Here is a 17,670-nt window from a genome sequence, read left to right on the forward strand (position 1 = left end):
TCCTGATGAACACAGTGGAAATAACACATATATATACATTATACTATGTATACTAAAGTGTTTGCAAGTAAATTAGAGACAGTATATTAAGACCATTGTTTTGGTTTGCAATTATTACTGTGTGTACAAATATATAAGGCATAATTATACAGTCTAATCCTGGGTTGTTGCCATAGAGAAGAGGGAGTGTACCGGACTGCAAAAGTAATAGAATTGTTTCTTTACAATTTATGATACTTATAAATTCCTGCTAAAAGTTTTCCTTTATTACAATTCTGACTCTGGGGAACTCCACGCAGCTCCTATGGGCATTTTTGAAGAAAACTCTCTTAAGTTCCAGACTTACACAAAGCTGTACAATATCTCACATGAGCTAGAGTAAGTAGAACAAGAATATACCTAGTGAGCTATTCTAGACAAAGAGATTAAGATAATGAGTTGAAGGTACAAAAGATAGCCCCTTCAATGCGAAATGATGCAAGAATCAGAAAATTAATGGACAAGTTTTAGACAAAAGAATCTGGATGCTATCACCTCCTAGCTATTTGCCTTTGCCGTATTTCCATACGAATTTCACCATTTCCCTTGTAAGGAAGCATCTTACACCATTCTCTCATGAGAATTATATGTAAAATGCATGCTTTCTTTGACTGTAGTTCTAAAAATGTGGATTTGGCTATTCTCATGGTCCTTTACACTGATTTTAAATGTCAAGTTAAACAATTTCTTCTGCATATGAAAGATATATATTTAAATTACTGCCCATCAATGTCATCAGCATTCCTGTGACTCCAGAGGCAGGTCAGTGCATTCCTTGAGGACCACTGCTATGCCAACCTTCCTCCACTTTGGTTCTGCCTTTTATTACACGACTGAGCAAATAAGCATATGAACAGTGAAACTCAACGGGCATCTTGGTGACTTGTGGGGCTTCTAAACCCTGCACGTGTTCTTTTTTCTCCTCCTCCCCTTCTGAGGTCCAGGCACCTTACTCTGTTGCCAGTGAGTGGAAGCACAGGGGAAACATAATAAAAAGCTGAGGTGCCCCTGTGAAATATGACAGGTTAGATAAGCCTCTAAGCCTTGTCCTCATTCTCACTCATCATTATTCTGACTTGAGACTGATCTAACTAATTTGGTTAAAGAGAAAAGACTTGAGTTAATTTTGTCTATAAAGTTTTTGTTTTTTCTCATTTATAGACACAAAGATAATATTATTAAGATTACACAGCTCTCTGCCTTGGAAGACAGAAAAGCCATGATGTCCCAAAGATTCTGGCACCACTTACATAAGTTTGCAGATGGTTTTCCATGTTAACAGCAAGTTGCCTACTGGGTAAACACAGTGCAATGTTAGGAGCAGAGGATTTGATGGTAAAGGCTGGATCTGGAATCCAGGCTCTGTCACTTACTAGTTTAGGGGAGCTATTTGTTGAGTTTTTGCCTTGATTATCTCATTTGTAAATTGAAGACAGCAATGATCTCTATCTCATGGGGACGTTGTTAGGATTAAATGAGCAACAATGCATGTAAATTTCTTAGCTACACAGTCATTGTTTCTAAATAATAGTTTAATGCTATTTGATTAGATTGAATACATGTTATATGTATAGCAAAATAGACATATTTTGTAGTGCTTTACTCTTTGTGCTAAAAAAATACACTGTTCTAGTTTATTTACTAATGTAATTATTTTATCTAACTAGCCTTATCAGTGACATTAAGACCAAAGTGATTAATGATTTGAACTCTGTTTACAGACTGCAGAAATCCGAAGGTAACATTAAAGACTTGGTGGCAAAATGTGAAATAATGAATTACTCATCAAAATTAATCAAAAATAATTTTAGTAGGTGATATTTAATAACAATGTAAATAAAAATAATAAAGATCTGTCCATGGAGATAAGTCACTGTACCTAAAGTTAATGCTAACGAAATAATAATTAATGTTCCAAATGTATCTAAAAATCAATAAAAAGGAAATGCTCTACATTTTGTGTTGTTAATAGTTGTTCTTTTAGTTGGTGCAGTTGCAAAGCACGTATATAATCATACCAAAGATATTGTCATTCATTTCAAAATACTCAGTAGGAAACACTTTTTCAGTCCTTGAATCTTAACTTCAGAAAGTACAGGAGTAACGCAGAATAAAGCTTGAGTTTTCATGCCTCATTAGCATTCTTCTCAGGACAGTGCTACAACTCAAAGTGTTCTGCTCAGCAATTCCAGAAAATATGAAACTTCACCCATTTCCCATTTCAAATATAATTTGTATTTATGAATGTATTTATTTTGGATTCATATTCCATTTTCTCCAAATCAAAACTATTTGAAGCAGCTTACAAAGCAGACATGATGCAAAGTAGGACTATTAGGGACAAAGGTCTAAGGGAAAACATTGAACATGAGCTAGAGCATGGGAGGTGCTGCCAGAGCCCTTCCCAGGGACAGGCCATGATTACAGGGTTCATCACAGAAAAGCTGCCTCACAGTTTCCTGTCAGTTAAAGAAAGCAATGGGCAAAGCTGGAAAATGCCGTTCTAATTTCCTAAAAAAAAAACCATGATTTAAGTAGGCCATTTAATACATACATACAAAAGTAGAAAACTGATCAGGTTAGGGTAGGAGTGGGGGTGTATTGCGCCCTAATGAGACTCACCCTTCTCTACCATACATTTGCTCATCTGTTTTCAAGTTCATAACCTCTTATCACTGTTCTATGGCTTTGGTGATGGGGGATTATAGCAATTGTCCATTCTGCCTTTAGTATGTGTCAGAAGCTGAGTGTCACTGCATAGAGTCATACAGGGGTGTACTGCACAACACTAGAGGCACTGTTCACTTCACAGTACTATATATTTTATGTAGAATTTATTTTCCTGAAAGACAGCAGGAAGACATCTTGAAAAAAGAAACCTTTCCTAATTCACACCAAAAAACACCATATTGGAAAATGGTGGCTCTGAACCATGCTTAGAATGAGAAAGACATTATCTATTTTGTTCTCATAGCAACCCTTTATGAAGGATTATCCTCATTACGCAGATAAAGATGTTGAGGGTTAGAAAGACTGAAATTTGTCCAAGGTCATAGAGCTAGTCACTAACAAACCCAGAAGTGAAACACAGATCTGATTCCAGAGTCAATACTTTTTTTTTCCTTCACTTTTTCTTATCAGAAATTTTACATCTATAGAAAGTCAACACAATATCCATCACTTCAACAGCTATCAATGTTCTGCCATTCTTGTTTCATCTATATCTTCACCCATGTCTCACCTTTACAATCAACTATTTTATAATCTTGGTTCTGTACTGAGAAGCTGAATGTTGACTGGTTATCAGTCATTTATTTATACGGCAGTGTGAATAAACATTCATGATTACATTTAAATCATACTTGAGGCACTAAATGAAGGGACTGGAGACTTGAGGAACAGTTAGCAACGTTCATAATGCTTTGTTACACATGTAGAACAGCATTATCACCAATAAAGCAGGGCTGTCTCAGCAAAGATAATATTATGAAGAGGTTACATTCTCAATAGAGGTCAATGTGAAAATGCATGTCATGTTTGCTTATACAAAATGATTACTTATTTTTAATTTACATAGTTGGATTAGTCATACAGTTCTGCTGATCAATACAATATCCACAGCATCTGTAAATGCCAATTTTCTTAATAGAAGAACATATTTTGCTGATAGGCAAAATAGTTTTGTTGGCAACATGCAATGCCCAATGTTTATTTTTAATGCATCTTCATTTTTATATCTTCACCTGTAATTAACTATTTTCATCTTATATTAGCTTAGTATTGAATACCTGACGACTCAGGTTGCCAGAATACTTTTGCAAGCACAAAGTGTGTATTTAACACTAAGAATCATCCCTAGTAAGTATAATGTATTGCCCTTGAAGATCTGTTCTTGGAGATCTGAGCCCCATCATTTGTGATCTAACTGTCAAATGTACGGTGAGTATAATTTCATAATCTACTGTTCTATGGTTGTTGTATTGTATATAAAATCAGAAATCTAATCACCTTTTCTTAAAAAAAACAATAATCCTATTGAAAGAGCCGTAGCTATATTACACCACACACTTGAGCACGTGAGCACACACACACAGACACGCACACACACTAACATCTACTAAGCCTCTCTTATGGTACATTTAAACTTCACAACAAATCTAGAAGCATTTTGTTATAATCATTCAATTTTACTGATGAGGAGTTAAAACTAAGAAAAACATATGACTTATTCATTGTCATACACCTATTAAATGTTAGATTCAAGAAAACAACTCAAGTCTTTTTAAAGTGAGACCTCTTTTTGTGATGCCTCCCTTCCCTTTTTTTTCTATCTTTCATTCTTGTAGCAATTAAATTATCATATACATTGAGTTCTGAAATATACCCATACCTGTGTACTACTATCCATTTCCATTGTAACTGTTCTACTTCAGGTCAATATCATCTTTACCTGAACTATATACATGGCATCCTAAATGGTCCCGCTGATTCCTGTTTCTTTCCCTCCAGACTATTCTAAGTATGTCCAGTTCCTAAAGCATAGCTTTGAAGGTGCCATTCGCCTCTTCAAAAAATGTCTGTCTACTCACTGCCTTTTCAATTGTCAGTGCCACGGGTGACTGTTAGAATTAAATAGCCCCCAACAATTCTTAGTCAAGAAATGAAATTTTTAACAAATATCCCTGTTAAACACTGTCATTCTATGACATTAAAACTTTAAAAAAAAGTTTTACAATCTTTCCTTCACATACCAGAAAAACTATCCATAGTTTCGATTATCTACTTTTTCCCCCTGAACTTGCACTCAGCAAAACTCAAAAGAGACTTATAGGCATCTGATATTACCCATCCAGCAAAATGAATCTATCTATTCTTTCACTGCTCATTTCTCTTTCTCCATTTTCTTCGTGTAGAAATGTCCTGGCGAAAGGACACCATTGTATTTCAGGTATTTAATGCTCCTATCTTCAAAGACAGGCAATGAGGAGTATGGCTCTTGGCCAAAAAACCTACGTGGAACTTTTCAAGCTTGCACTACATAGTCAATTACAAAGGCTTTCCCTGGCCGGCATCGTCGGAGAAAGCATCCCTCCCCACACCAGACTTGGTGCATAGCCACCGCATTACAGTCTTTAAGGGCAGCTGTTGTCAAGGACATTTGCATTCCTAGCCCAGACGCCTTCTATAAATATAAAACTCTGTCTTATCGCTCTTTTATGTCCTTACCCCTCCACCATAAAACCAAACATTTCTCTTCCTGTAGCATTTAGTCACTCTGACTTTTTCCGAGTACTTTTTGCACTACTCTCATAAACAGTAGTATAATATAGATTATGTCACCACCTCCTAGAAGCACACACATGCACACACACACACTACATGGAGCAATAAACACAATTTAAGTGTGTGAAGCTGAGACTAGGAGACATTTTAATAGCTCATGCTCTGCCATGAAAATCATGACATCTCTTTTCAGCAAAAATTTAAATTCCTCAAAGCATTCTTCAAGAATGGGAATCTATCTATAAGAAAATCAGTAGTAGCTGCAATTCTATTACCATAAGTCTTCTACGGAGCTTTAAATCTCGAAATATATCACCTCTACTGCACAATATACCAAACTATTGAGGGAAAGAGTCAGTGCTCAGTGACATGTATAACTGTTAAGACTACATCAGGCCACTGAACCAAGGGATCCCTAAAAGATACAGTATTTAGTAAGGTGACCTACCAACCCACTGAGCCCTTTTTACCAGTGACATGGATGGTATGTCAAAATGCAAACCCACTTATCCTTACTGGAAATGAAAAAGAACCTAGAATCAGATGAGTGATCTGTCTAGCTTGCAGCTGTTAATGTTCTGCTTTGTTGCTTGTTAAAAGCCCGAAGCATCTTTGACAACAGACAGTCACCTCTTCTCTAAGAGATCTAATGACCGTGTGGCAGTCTCTTCAGATTTCTCCCCGCCTGACATGCTGGTATAACAGCCTGAAGATTGACATGGAAACACAAACTCTGTATGTGTACAGGACAGAAACAGAATTGAAGAAAAGCTCTGTGCTGAAGGCAAACTGAACAATAACATGAACCTTCTTCTTAAAGCACCTATCTTACCTGACAAGTGCAGCCCCCATGAGAATCTGAAGTCTAGAATGTCTGTCCTACATTCATTCCCAAACTTGCACCTCATCCTGTATCTGTGGGGAACATTCACCCATTATTTTCTATAAACACTTGATATTCTTTGCATTGGGAGAAGATATTTTACCTGCTTCATTCTCAAGCAATATTTTCTCTAAATACTAAGTACTTCAAGGAAGTTGCCTGAATTTGATAACGATGTGTTATTCTTGACAGACGGCCCGATTATTCCTTTGTAGTAACTGTTTTCTCCTTAAAGAAAGATTGTTCCTATAGTATCTTTATGAAAAGCAGGGATGGGGGAGGAAACAATCTGATTAATTCAATCTTAAACATCTAGTAGCACATAACACCTACTCATCATGTTTTCATCACTTGAGAATGGCTTGCTCTGCTAATTCAGTTATTTTTGGAACACTTTCTACTTGCTAGATGCTGTTTTTTCACTGTGATCGAGTAGTAAATAAAAGAGAGAACTTCTGCCCTTACGGACCTTGAGGTAGAGATAGGACTACAGAAATATGACAGATCATTTAAAAAGTAATTTGTTAGTTACAACTTTAGAAAGCTATCTGAAGAAGTCGAAGAAGCATCAAGCTTATATAATAAATTCCCATTCTAGAATCTGGAGTCAAAGAGTCTTCTGTGAGAAAGTGAAATTTAAGAAGTGTGTGAGATGTACATTGGGAGCAATGACCCGAGCAGGGAAAACAATGTTAATTAAGATCCTGTGGCGTGAAGAAGCTTGAGAGAACTGAGAAATGAGTAATGCTGTGATTAGATCACAGACAGGGAAATCAGGGCAGGCAAGGGGGCCTGTGAAGCAATGTTAAAGATTTTTCACCTTCAGCAGAAAAGCCATGAGAAACTCCTCAGGGAATGTAAACAAAGAATCTATGCTGGGGAGAGTGGACTGAAGGAGGATGACTATGGGAACAGAGAGACATGGTAAGAGGCTATTACAAAAAACTCAAAGAGATGATGGTGGCTTAACCCGAGGTGACAGTGGTGGCAATGGAGAGAAACAAACACATTCAAGACATATTTAGAACTAAAATTTATTAGCTGTGATCACTGCTTAGATATGGGGATGAGAGAGATAGTACCAAAGGAAACTTCAAGGTTTCTTAGCTTGAGTGACCACTGCTGTTTAAAACCACTTGTTTCTATCTGTGTGAGAAAAAAAAAAAAACTAGATTGTCAAATAAGATACACAAGAATCAAAGGTTTTGCTCACTATCAAGTGTTACTGTAATTAAAGAACAAAGTCACCATTTAACAGGGGGAAGTAGGTCTTCTAATTCTGTCCAGCTCCTTCCTTTTGCATCAGGGTACTCACTGCATTCACTGAACATAAGCAGTCTCTAGTAAATGCATGTTTTAAGCAAAAGTAAGCAATGCCTCATAGATTCATAGATTCAGATTTATTTACTACACACCTAGACAGATCAGGTAAATCATGCTGAAGGACTCCCACGGTAGTAAATATCATTAGAGTTTTGTCAGAGCTATTATTCCCATGTTTGCAAGAAGATTTGACCAGGTTACATTTGTTTCCTGGGCTTCCCACAGGAATAGGAGAACATGGATTGCATTCCTTTTGTTATCCCTTTCCTTCTCACTGGGCATAGAAATGTATGCAAAGTAGCTATTTTACTTTATAAAGAATATATACTGGAAAAAATAAACACATTTTCTTTAAATTTTCTATGGTATTTTATAATTAGACATTTTTTAGAAATATCATCAGTAATTCTTGCAAAAGCCCTAAAAAATAGGTGGTATTTTCATTTTAAAAACAAGAGCACTGATGTCTACAGAAATTATATAACATACCAAGAACAGTTCTGACTCAAATGTCAATATTCTTTTCCCTGGACCACCTTGTCTCCCTCAGTACTTCTTAAATGGTAACTCTGAACAAAAGCTAAATGCAAATGTAAAATTGCATACTTTCCTCCAGTTTGAAATAGATACATATGAAAGAAAAATAAGTGCTTGAATGCATGATTCAATTTTATTTTTAAGACCATTTTAAGAATCCAGAATCTGCTATTTCCTTGTGTACTGAAAGGAGCAATTATTTCAACTTTGAATCGACACTCTTACGAACTGGGCATTTATTAAGTGGGTTATTGGCAAAGGTATAAAAATAGCAAAAAAGCCGAGTGGCCATCTTATTCTGATGTATCGAGAACTACATTAGAGTGCTTTCTGCTGATAGTATCAATTGCAAAACGACATGCAAAAACCCTGTGTTCCCCATCATTTGTAATGCCTACTGACAGGGAATTTTGAAGAATAAATACTCTCTATATACTAGTGGATATATCCCCAAACCATATAGTTTTACAACACTTTTAGGCCAATATACTGACTCACAAATTTCAGAGACAAAAGTTAATTATGGATCATGAATAAGCCCTAAATCACAGAACTCATGTAGTGTTGAGATTTGTTCTAAGACTCTGGAAGATGCCAGCGATTCTTCAATGACACAAGTGCTTTTCTCAGGAACACCTTCCCACAATACAAGGCTTTATCCATCCCCCATATCCTTAGTAATGGCAGCCTCCAGGGTTCCAAACAGAGGAAGGAAGGTGCTTAAGTGGAAAGGTTCCTGTGTTCTTTACAGAAGAAAGCACAACTTGTTTTTCTTCCCTATATATCTATACGTAAACTCTCTACTGTCGACCCTACCGGGCTAACAGACACATACATACACACTTGTTCCTCCCAGTGACCCCTGTGCTCCACTTTCACACTATAAGTAAGATCATCTGTGAGGCCAGCACTACTGTCTGTGTAGTTTATTTGAGATTGTTTGACATAGTCAAGTTATATTTTTTGCAAGTGTTACTCTCACTATGTTCTTAACATCCAGGATTCTGGATTTTCTTCAAGTATAAGCATAGAGAATGAGAAGAAAATACCACTTTCTGTTTTTATTTTTGCTCCTTATAGTATAACTCATACAACAAAATAAAACAGTTATAATCATTACTAATAGTCACAATATTTAAATAATAAACGACAAAAAAAAAAAGCACCTAAACTGAAAAGAAGCACTAGAACTCAAAATTCTTCAGTGGACTTTGAGGTAATTTCTCTTTTGATGGGAAGAATTCCCTGCAAGGATAGTTTAAATGTGATTTATTCAGTAACATTATTAATCTCTCCTTATCCGATCCCAGAGCTTCTCCTCTCTGCTTCCCTGCTCCAGAAATTTGGAAAACACTTTATAAAAATCCACTGTGGAAAAGGCTGCCATCTACCCAGGGATATACAGAGCTAGAAGGTGAGTCATTTCCCACCTTAATATGAAAAAAAAAAAAAGAGAGAAGAGGACTAACTTCAAATGCAGGACTCTTCTATAAGATGAATAAGGTCTGAGGATCTAATGTCTAACTTGTTGACTACAGTTGATAACACTGTCATGTACAACTGAAATTTGTTAAGAGAACAGAATTTAAAGGATCTCACAAAAAAAGAAAGAAGAGATAAATATGTGAGGTGATGGGTATACTAACTCAATGGGGGCCAAATCTTTTCACAATGTATATGCATATCAAATCACCGCATTGTACACTTCAAATATCGTACCATTTTATTTGTCAATTACATCCCAGTAAAGCTGGAAAAAAAAAAAGAAAATGATGTGTCAAGTTGTTACTTGATTAAAGTTAAACCATTTGTACTAATTTCTTAGGGCCACCATAACAAAGAACCACAGAGTAGGAGGCTAAACAAAGGACATTTGTGTTATCACAGTTTCAGAATCTGGATGTCAAAAGATTAAAAAAGGTTTGTTTCTTTTGAAGCCTCCCCCATTGGCTCTGTTTTCACATGGTTTTCTTTGCAAGTCTGCGTCCTAATTCCCTCTTTTATAAGGACTAAGGGTGACCTTAATAACCTCATGTAACCTTAAATAGCTCTTTAAAGACCATATACTGAAGTCCAGGGAATTGGGACTTCAACACATGAATTTTGAGGGTACACACGCTGCCCATAACACCATATATAGCATAGGAGACCTCCTATTCATCTTGTCCTGCTATCTAACTGCTCTCTTCCATCCATGCTTTTAAAACAACAAAAGTTACATATTGTTTTTAGTGATATAAGCAAAGATGTTTAAAAGATCAGATATTTGATAATGCTGACGTTCAGCCTCCCTCCACCTCTGCCTCTTTCTCTCTTCTCCCTCTCCTTCTTTCTTCCTATTTGTTTTGGCATTTGATTTGACATATCATTTCATCTATTTTGTTCCCTTTTAAATGGGAACATGGCTGACCTACCACTTTCTTAAAAGGTATGACCAGGTATAAAGCAATTCCCTATTTTTATAGAGCTGACGTAAAGGGCAATGCACAAGTTCATTCATTTTCCTAGATATAATTCCTCAACTGGAACAACGCCTGGAAACAGAGTTCTCCTACATCTTGTGTTAAACTGAACTCTCAATTAACTTTCTTAAAGAACAGGAGATTTTCAGATCCCACTGTTCTTTGTTCAAATAAGATGAAGTCATATGCTCATGCAGCATAATGATCATAATTAATGGTCAACTTTCAGGCCTGCTGCTTTCTCGCTGTATGATCTTAGACAATTTGCTTAACTGCTTTGGATTTCAGTTTTTATCATGAGTAAAAATCAGGATAACAATATGTAACTTTTATTGTTTTAAGTGATACAAGCAAAGATGTTTAAAATATTAGATATTTGACAGCGTTGAAGTTCAGCCTCCCTCTCCAATTAACAGTCATTATGTTGCATGAGGCAAAAGAGGATTTCACATGCAGACGCACTCATACACACACACATACACACCCACAGAAGGCAGAGAATAATTTAAAGATGCTGGTCTTGAAGACTGAAGAGATGAGGCTACAAGCCAAGGAATAGAGGAAACCGTGAGAAGCTGGAAAAGGCAAGGAACTGATTGTCCCTTAGAGCCTTCAGAGGGAGGTTAAACCTGAAGCACCTTGCTTTTGGCCCAGTGATACTGATTTCAGAAACTGGCTTCCAGCATTATGAGAGAATGAATTTCTGTTGTTTTAAGCCACAAAATCTGTGGCAATCTGTTATAACAACCACAAGAAGCTAACACAGGTTTCTTAAGATGATCAGATGGGCTAATCTGATATCAATGTCTTAAGAAAGGTTGGAAGGGAGTGGAAGAACAGTAAGTCTTCCTCGAGGTCAACTTTACCCAAGAAGGCTGGAAGGTTTCCGTTCTGATTCATGGTTCTGTCTTCAACACAAACATCCCATTAAGAAATGACAAGGCTGAACACAGACCTTCCCCTTTTGCCTAAACTTGCTGATAAGGTCAGACACAGACCCTCCCCTTTCACCCCAGCTAATTTCCTATTCTTTGTCTCATGAGCAATTAACTAAAATGAGAACTTGGCCCCCTTGAAACTGGCTAATGCAGAGATAAACATGTCCTATTTAGTTAACTGAATGAGATGTCCTCTGATTGTAAAACAACCACAACTTTAATCACTACACCTACCATTTGTTACCTGTCCCTACGAAAGTTTAAGGCAAACCACTCAGCTGACACACTCCCAACCTCGGACTGGCAGGCTCTCTCTATTGCAATAGCCTGAATAAAATCTATTCAATTGTCTGGTGTATTTTGTCCAACAGAAAATTTTTTAAACAAAATAACACTTGTAATTAGAAGGGTCTGTGTCAAGGGGCCCTGGGACTGAATTAATAGCTTTTAAAGATAAAGTGGATGGACTGGTTTACAGTTATTATTGGCATCTATTGGGGTTTGATTCTGTGCTTCCTGCCTATTGTCCTAATCCCATTGCTGGATTTAATCACTTTGTTCTGCATTGCAAGAGAGATCAGTTAGAATTACTATGACCTTTTCCTAGCACATTTAAAAAACTTAGCATAATTGTATCGAATGCATAATTGGGCAACCAGATATTATGACAGCAAGAACTATGCCTGACACGTTAAAAAATAAAACACAATAAAACAAAACAAAAAACTCTGTAGTTCTCTCTGTTCATCTATTTGCAAGATGGACGGGGTCTGCAGTTAAAAACAAGCACAATTTATTTCAAAGGGAAAAATTGGAATTAGGTATTCTACTGCTTAGAGTACTTTTGCATATAAAATCAGTATTTAACAATATCACCTTTTATACATGTATCAAAAATTACTGCTTTAATATTGTATAACTATTAAGAAAAAGTCATAAATTGGAAGATAATAGGAAGAAGGAGATTTCAAAGTGGAAAATAAGATGCTAAATGATAGCAATGACTCTGAACCCAGTTAAGAACCAACAGTGTGTTAGACTGGGGAGTAGCGGTTCATGTCAGTTCTAACAAGGATTCTTCACCAACTGTCCCAGTGAGTGCAGAAAGGTCACACTTTTCTGAACCTTAATTTCCTCATTTGTAATGCGAAAGAGCTCATCTCTGATGTCTCTGGGTTGAAAATGCAATTTTATTCAACAAATATTATTGAGTGTCTGCAAGGGCAAAAGCATTTATTGGTAGGTACTGAAGTGAATACACAGATTCTTATAGCTCATGTTTTCAAATTTCTTCAATCTACTTGAGTAGAAAAACGTTATATAGGTAGTTGAACACATAAAGTCTTACAGAAGCAAATAAAGTACATGATGATATCACGTATAATACTTGGATAAACCAAGTAACATTCGAGGCACAGAGGAGGAAGCCAATGAGTATCTTGGTTAAGTGAGTCAAGGAATAATGGATCAGATTAATCTATGAGTGTGTACATTTGCACTTTGCACAATTACCTTAAACTTGCCTACAGTTTGCAATGCTTTTATTCCCCCAAATGAATATGAGTACTATTTTTAAGCTGTCGATAAGATTTCTAAGATTATAAGAACACAATCACATCACTGCATGCGCTAAATCCGTATGTTACAGGAGGGTAGATATGAAGATTGATACTTGATGGAAAAAGCAGCCACTTCATCTAGGGACCTTAAAACTATCCATCACGCCTGCAGTCTCTGAAGACAAGGTTGCCTCTTCTTGAAAAATACTGTAGAAGTGAGAATGCTGTGTAATAAGCCAATCTTTCCAGATGACTTGATGCACTGATGCATTTTAGCCAGAGGACAATGGTATGTGGTCTCTGTGGCCAACAGAGCAGGAAATGAATGGCTTAGAGATTTTTTTAAAAAGTCAAATATCTGCCAACAATTCGTCTTAGCCTGTAAATGCCACACAAGAAAGACGGAGTAATAGCAAACAGGATTTTCATAAATTATTGCCAAATTCAGTTTCAATTTGAAGAAGCTGGCAGAAGTTTCTCTCCTCTGCTCTAGGACTCATTTTCTGCTCATTCTCTCCTCTCAGTCTTTCTAGACAATGCCATGCTGTTAAATAAACTCCCCCTGGTAAGAAATGCATCAGCAAGTATAACATAGGAAACTGAGTGTGAGGTCCCAGTGCTAATTAAAAGCCATTGTTGCTTTTCATTTCTTCAGTACCAAAAAAAAAAAAAAAAAAAAGTAAGAGATGTTTTTACTTCTCAGAGTTGAAAACATTGCAAAACCCATTTAAATCAAACATCAAAGCTCAAGTCCCAAATTAAAAAGGACTGCATAATTACTTTAATTCTTGCTACACTATTGAACAATCTGAGGCACATTCACAAGGTGGAGGAGAATGGGTTGGGGCAGGTACACTCTTTTCTTTCTCTATGTCACTTCACTGTTGTCATTTAAGCAATATTGCTGAGACTATCCTTCTATTTCAGAGTAATTTCAACATATGCAAAACTGAAAATTTGATATTCCCTTAAGCCTTTGTTGATCCATTTAAAGTTTTTTTCCAGCTATTACAGATAACCACAGGTAAGATCTGTCCTAAATTGCTCTGCCAGGGTTCCAGAAGTTACAGACAATATGTGGAACCCATGAATACATCTAAGACTAGGCATGTCTTTGATACCAACCTAGGAACCTTCTCCATAGCTCAGATATCTTAAATGTTAATATCACTAAGAAAACTTTCTTTGAGATGAAGCTAATAACCAATAACAATCATGTTTTGAAAGAAGGCAACACACTTGCAAGTATCTATCACTAATCAGAGTATTCTGGATTAACTGAGACAAACCAAGAAGCAGTAGTTTTCATAACTCCCAACAGGTTTTCTACTTTCTCCCTAGGGGCTAGAAGAAGACAACAGAATTAGCTTATTTCTATTGGGAACACATAGGAGGGAACAGCAGGGTTCCCGGGTTTAAGAAGACTCGTACTCTGTGCTGCTTAGCTTGAGACTGTTAGGCAGAAGGCAGAGATTTGTTAAAGGAGGACTCTGCCTCAGAAAACACTTAGTCATGGGCCCAGTTCAAGGCATGTGCAATCAGAAAGTTGTGTCCTGTGTGCACCCCTCCTACACCCCTTCCCCACAGCTCTTGAAGTGATCTCTATGGAACACAAATCTTATCATACTGCTCATCTGCTTACAAGCTTCCAAAGCCCCTTCTGCATCCTGTTCAGTTGTCAATACAAGTTTTGTATTTAATGTGCATCATAAAAAAGAAATAAAATTAGTATATCCAACTCAAAATGTTTCATTTTAAAATAAACATATTCAGGTAAGAATCGAGACCACAGTTGAAAATACTGCATAAATAATAGTACAGACAGTACAAAGACTTGGCAAAAATTTGATGGTGGGACATATATTGCTAAAATGGAGAAGAGTGGTCTAGAATAAAAGCCCAGCTCCTCATTGGGAAGAAGGTATCACATCCATTTCCCTCTCCTTCTCGCTTTCTCTCTTTCAGGGCCTCATTCTCCTGTTCCCTGCAATCTACAACCTTAATACGTCTCCAGGAGTTCCCCGGACCTGGCAGAACATTTTCTTTCTTTCTGATTTCTCTGGGATTTCTGCCTAAGCTGTGTCCTCTCTCTAGAAAGCTATTTCCTTGTTTGGAAGCTTCCCCCTTCCTTCCTGAGAATGTATTTATACTAAAGTGCATTCTGCAGACAATTTCTCATAGTTTAATACTTGTTTTAAGGGTTACTTCCCCTAGAATGCCTTTCCTAGTCCCTCCTCCAATTCTCCACATCCCATAAAATTGGCCAATTCTTCTGTGCCCCCACATGCACTTTGACCTTCTTTGTCATAATACTGCTATTACCTACTCCATTTAATTATTTTTACATTTATCTCCTCTGTTAAACTGTATCCCCAGAACTCAGCGCTATTAATGATACAGAACTCCTACCCAGTTATGCTGAACAAATGAATTGTGTCCATCTCTAATTAGTAACTCATGAAATGCTTCTATTCACCCAAATAATAAGAACACTGTTAGGTTTTTATCATTTTGATATTATCTTACAAGGAACAGTGAGACTTTTTTTTGACAATCCATCCTCAATACATAATATGATATTAAGTTATGTTAGCTCCTGCTGTTAATAATTTAATCCTTTTGACATATACCCACACATTCTTTGATATCCTTCTCTTTAAGAGGTGAACCTTGGAGGGAGGGTATGGTTCAGTGGTAAGAGTTCGTGCTTGGCATGCAGGAGATCCTGGGTTCAATCCTCAGTTAAAAGGAAAAAAACAAACAACTAATTACTCTCCTACAAAATAAATAAATAAAGCATTAAAAATTTTAAAAAGAGGTGAATCTTTAAATCCCCTCCTCTTGAATATGGATTGGACTCTCCTCTACTGAATAGAGTATGTGAGAAAAGATGTCACATTCCCCCTCAAGACTGAGTTATGAAAAACTGAATTTTTATCTTGGGTTTGCTCTCTCTTCCTTGGATCTCATGCTTGAGCAAAAGCCATTTCAACAGAAACACATGCCAAGGAAATTAAATCTCCTGCCAACAGCCATGATGTGAGCCGGGAAGTGGATCCTCCAGACCCAGCCAAGCTTAAAATAATTGCAAACTAGTTGACACCTTGATTGTAGCTTTGGGAAAAACTCAGAGCCAGAACCACACAAATAAACTGTAGCTGTTTCCAGATTCCTGCTCCTACAGAAGTCTAGAAATAATTTTTAAGCATCTATTTTTGAAGAAGAGTGTTATGTATAGACAACTAACACCAAACAGATGACCTTGGGCACATTGCTCAATCTCTTTGCACATGAATTTCCTTGCATCTAAAATTAAAATAATACAAATTTTAAGGATTATCATGACATAAAGGGACCTCTGTTACTTAAGCAGCAAAATGCCCAGTAATATGTAGATATGTACTAAGTAAGAAGCTCCAAATGTCTTGTGGCTTCTCTTTCTAAATATATTTGTCATTAAATTAAATACCACCAAACTATAGTGCTGTGCTGGGCATTATACAAAACAAGACAAAAGGACAAATGTAACTGTTGTGTTGAAAGTACCATCATCACTCCAAACCGGATTTTGTTTCTCAAGTCACTAGTCTACTGATAAATAATGATTCTTATGGTGAAGGTATAAATGATGGGCTCCCCCATCAGCTTCGTGATGAATTTCATAACTAGCCAAGTACATAGTAGTTATATAATGGACAAAGGCTGCAGGGATAACTCCCATCTACTTATAAAAAAAAAAATGACCAAGTCTAGAATTTTCACCAGAAAACCCACAGTTAGGGAGCCTAGTTAAGGCTTTCATTTTTTAAAATGTAAAATATCTTGGAAGAAGAAGCAGAATCACTGATGCTTGTTACACTAGAAGAGATTTGTTCATCTATATGTCTCAAATTGTGGCCCACAAACCACCCGCCTCTTAGTGTGTGTGTGTGGTGGGGTGGGGTGGGGTGGACAAAGAGTTTTTGTTAAAAATAAAGGTTTCTGGGATCCACATAGCTCTTATTTTCATTTATTATTCCTTGCCAATGATTGGGAATATTCAATAACAAACCAATAACAACAACAAAAAACACACAAAATCTCCCCAGTGAGTCTTCTGTGCACATACATTTGAGAATCCTGATTTATAGTAGTTCACGTTCAAATCTTAGGAACGTTTCAAAGCTCCAAGGTGATATTATGTTGCAGCTAGCAAAAGAACTGCTGATCTTGGGGGGAGGGTATAGCTCAGTGGTAGAGTGAGTGCCTCGCATGCACAAGGTCGTGGGTTCAATCCCCAGTACCACCAATAAAATAAATAAATAAACTTAATTATCTCCTCCCCCCAAAACAAAACAAAACACACACACACACACACACACAAACTGCAAATCTGTCCTTGGAGCCTTGGAGATCCAACGAATCTAGTTCATTTTGCTCATTTGCATTATTCACTTGGCACATGAACATATTTACAACCTTTGAATTACAAACGCTACTTACACTAAAAAGTATAGCTTCTTGAAAGTAGATGGCACAGATGTCAGAACCGTTTAGTTGCAAAGAGTGGTTAGAGAGAGAGCTTCTGATTAGCATAGGTTACTAAAATGATCATAGTGGCTTGTGGGAATTGGCAATAGGTGGATAGTTACCAGCGACAGGAAAAT

General features: G+C 36.8%; 1 non-coding gene across 1 annotated transcript; it reads left to right on the plus strand.

Annotated features, from left to right (window-relative positions):
- Window positions 1-17,242: 17,242 nt before the first annotated feature.
- On the plus strand, window positions 17,243-17,312 carry TRNAA-CGC (transfer RNA alanine (anticodon CGC)). Its single transcript has one exon. It is a non-coding gene; the product is annotated as a tRNA-Ala (tRNA).
- Window positions 17,313-17,670: the final 358 nt, after the last annotated feature.

Source organism: Vicugna pacos, chromosome 10 (assembly GCF_048564905.1).
Source record: "Vicugna pacos chromosome 10, VicPac4, whole genome shotgun sequence".
Taxonomy (NCBI): domain Eukaryota; kingdom Metazoa; phylum Chordata; class Mammalia; order Artiodactyla; family Camelidae; genus Vicugna; species Vicugna pacos.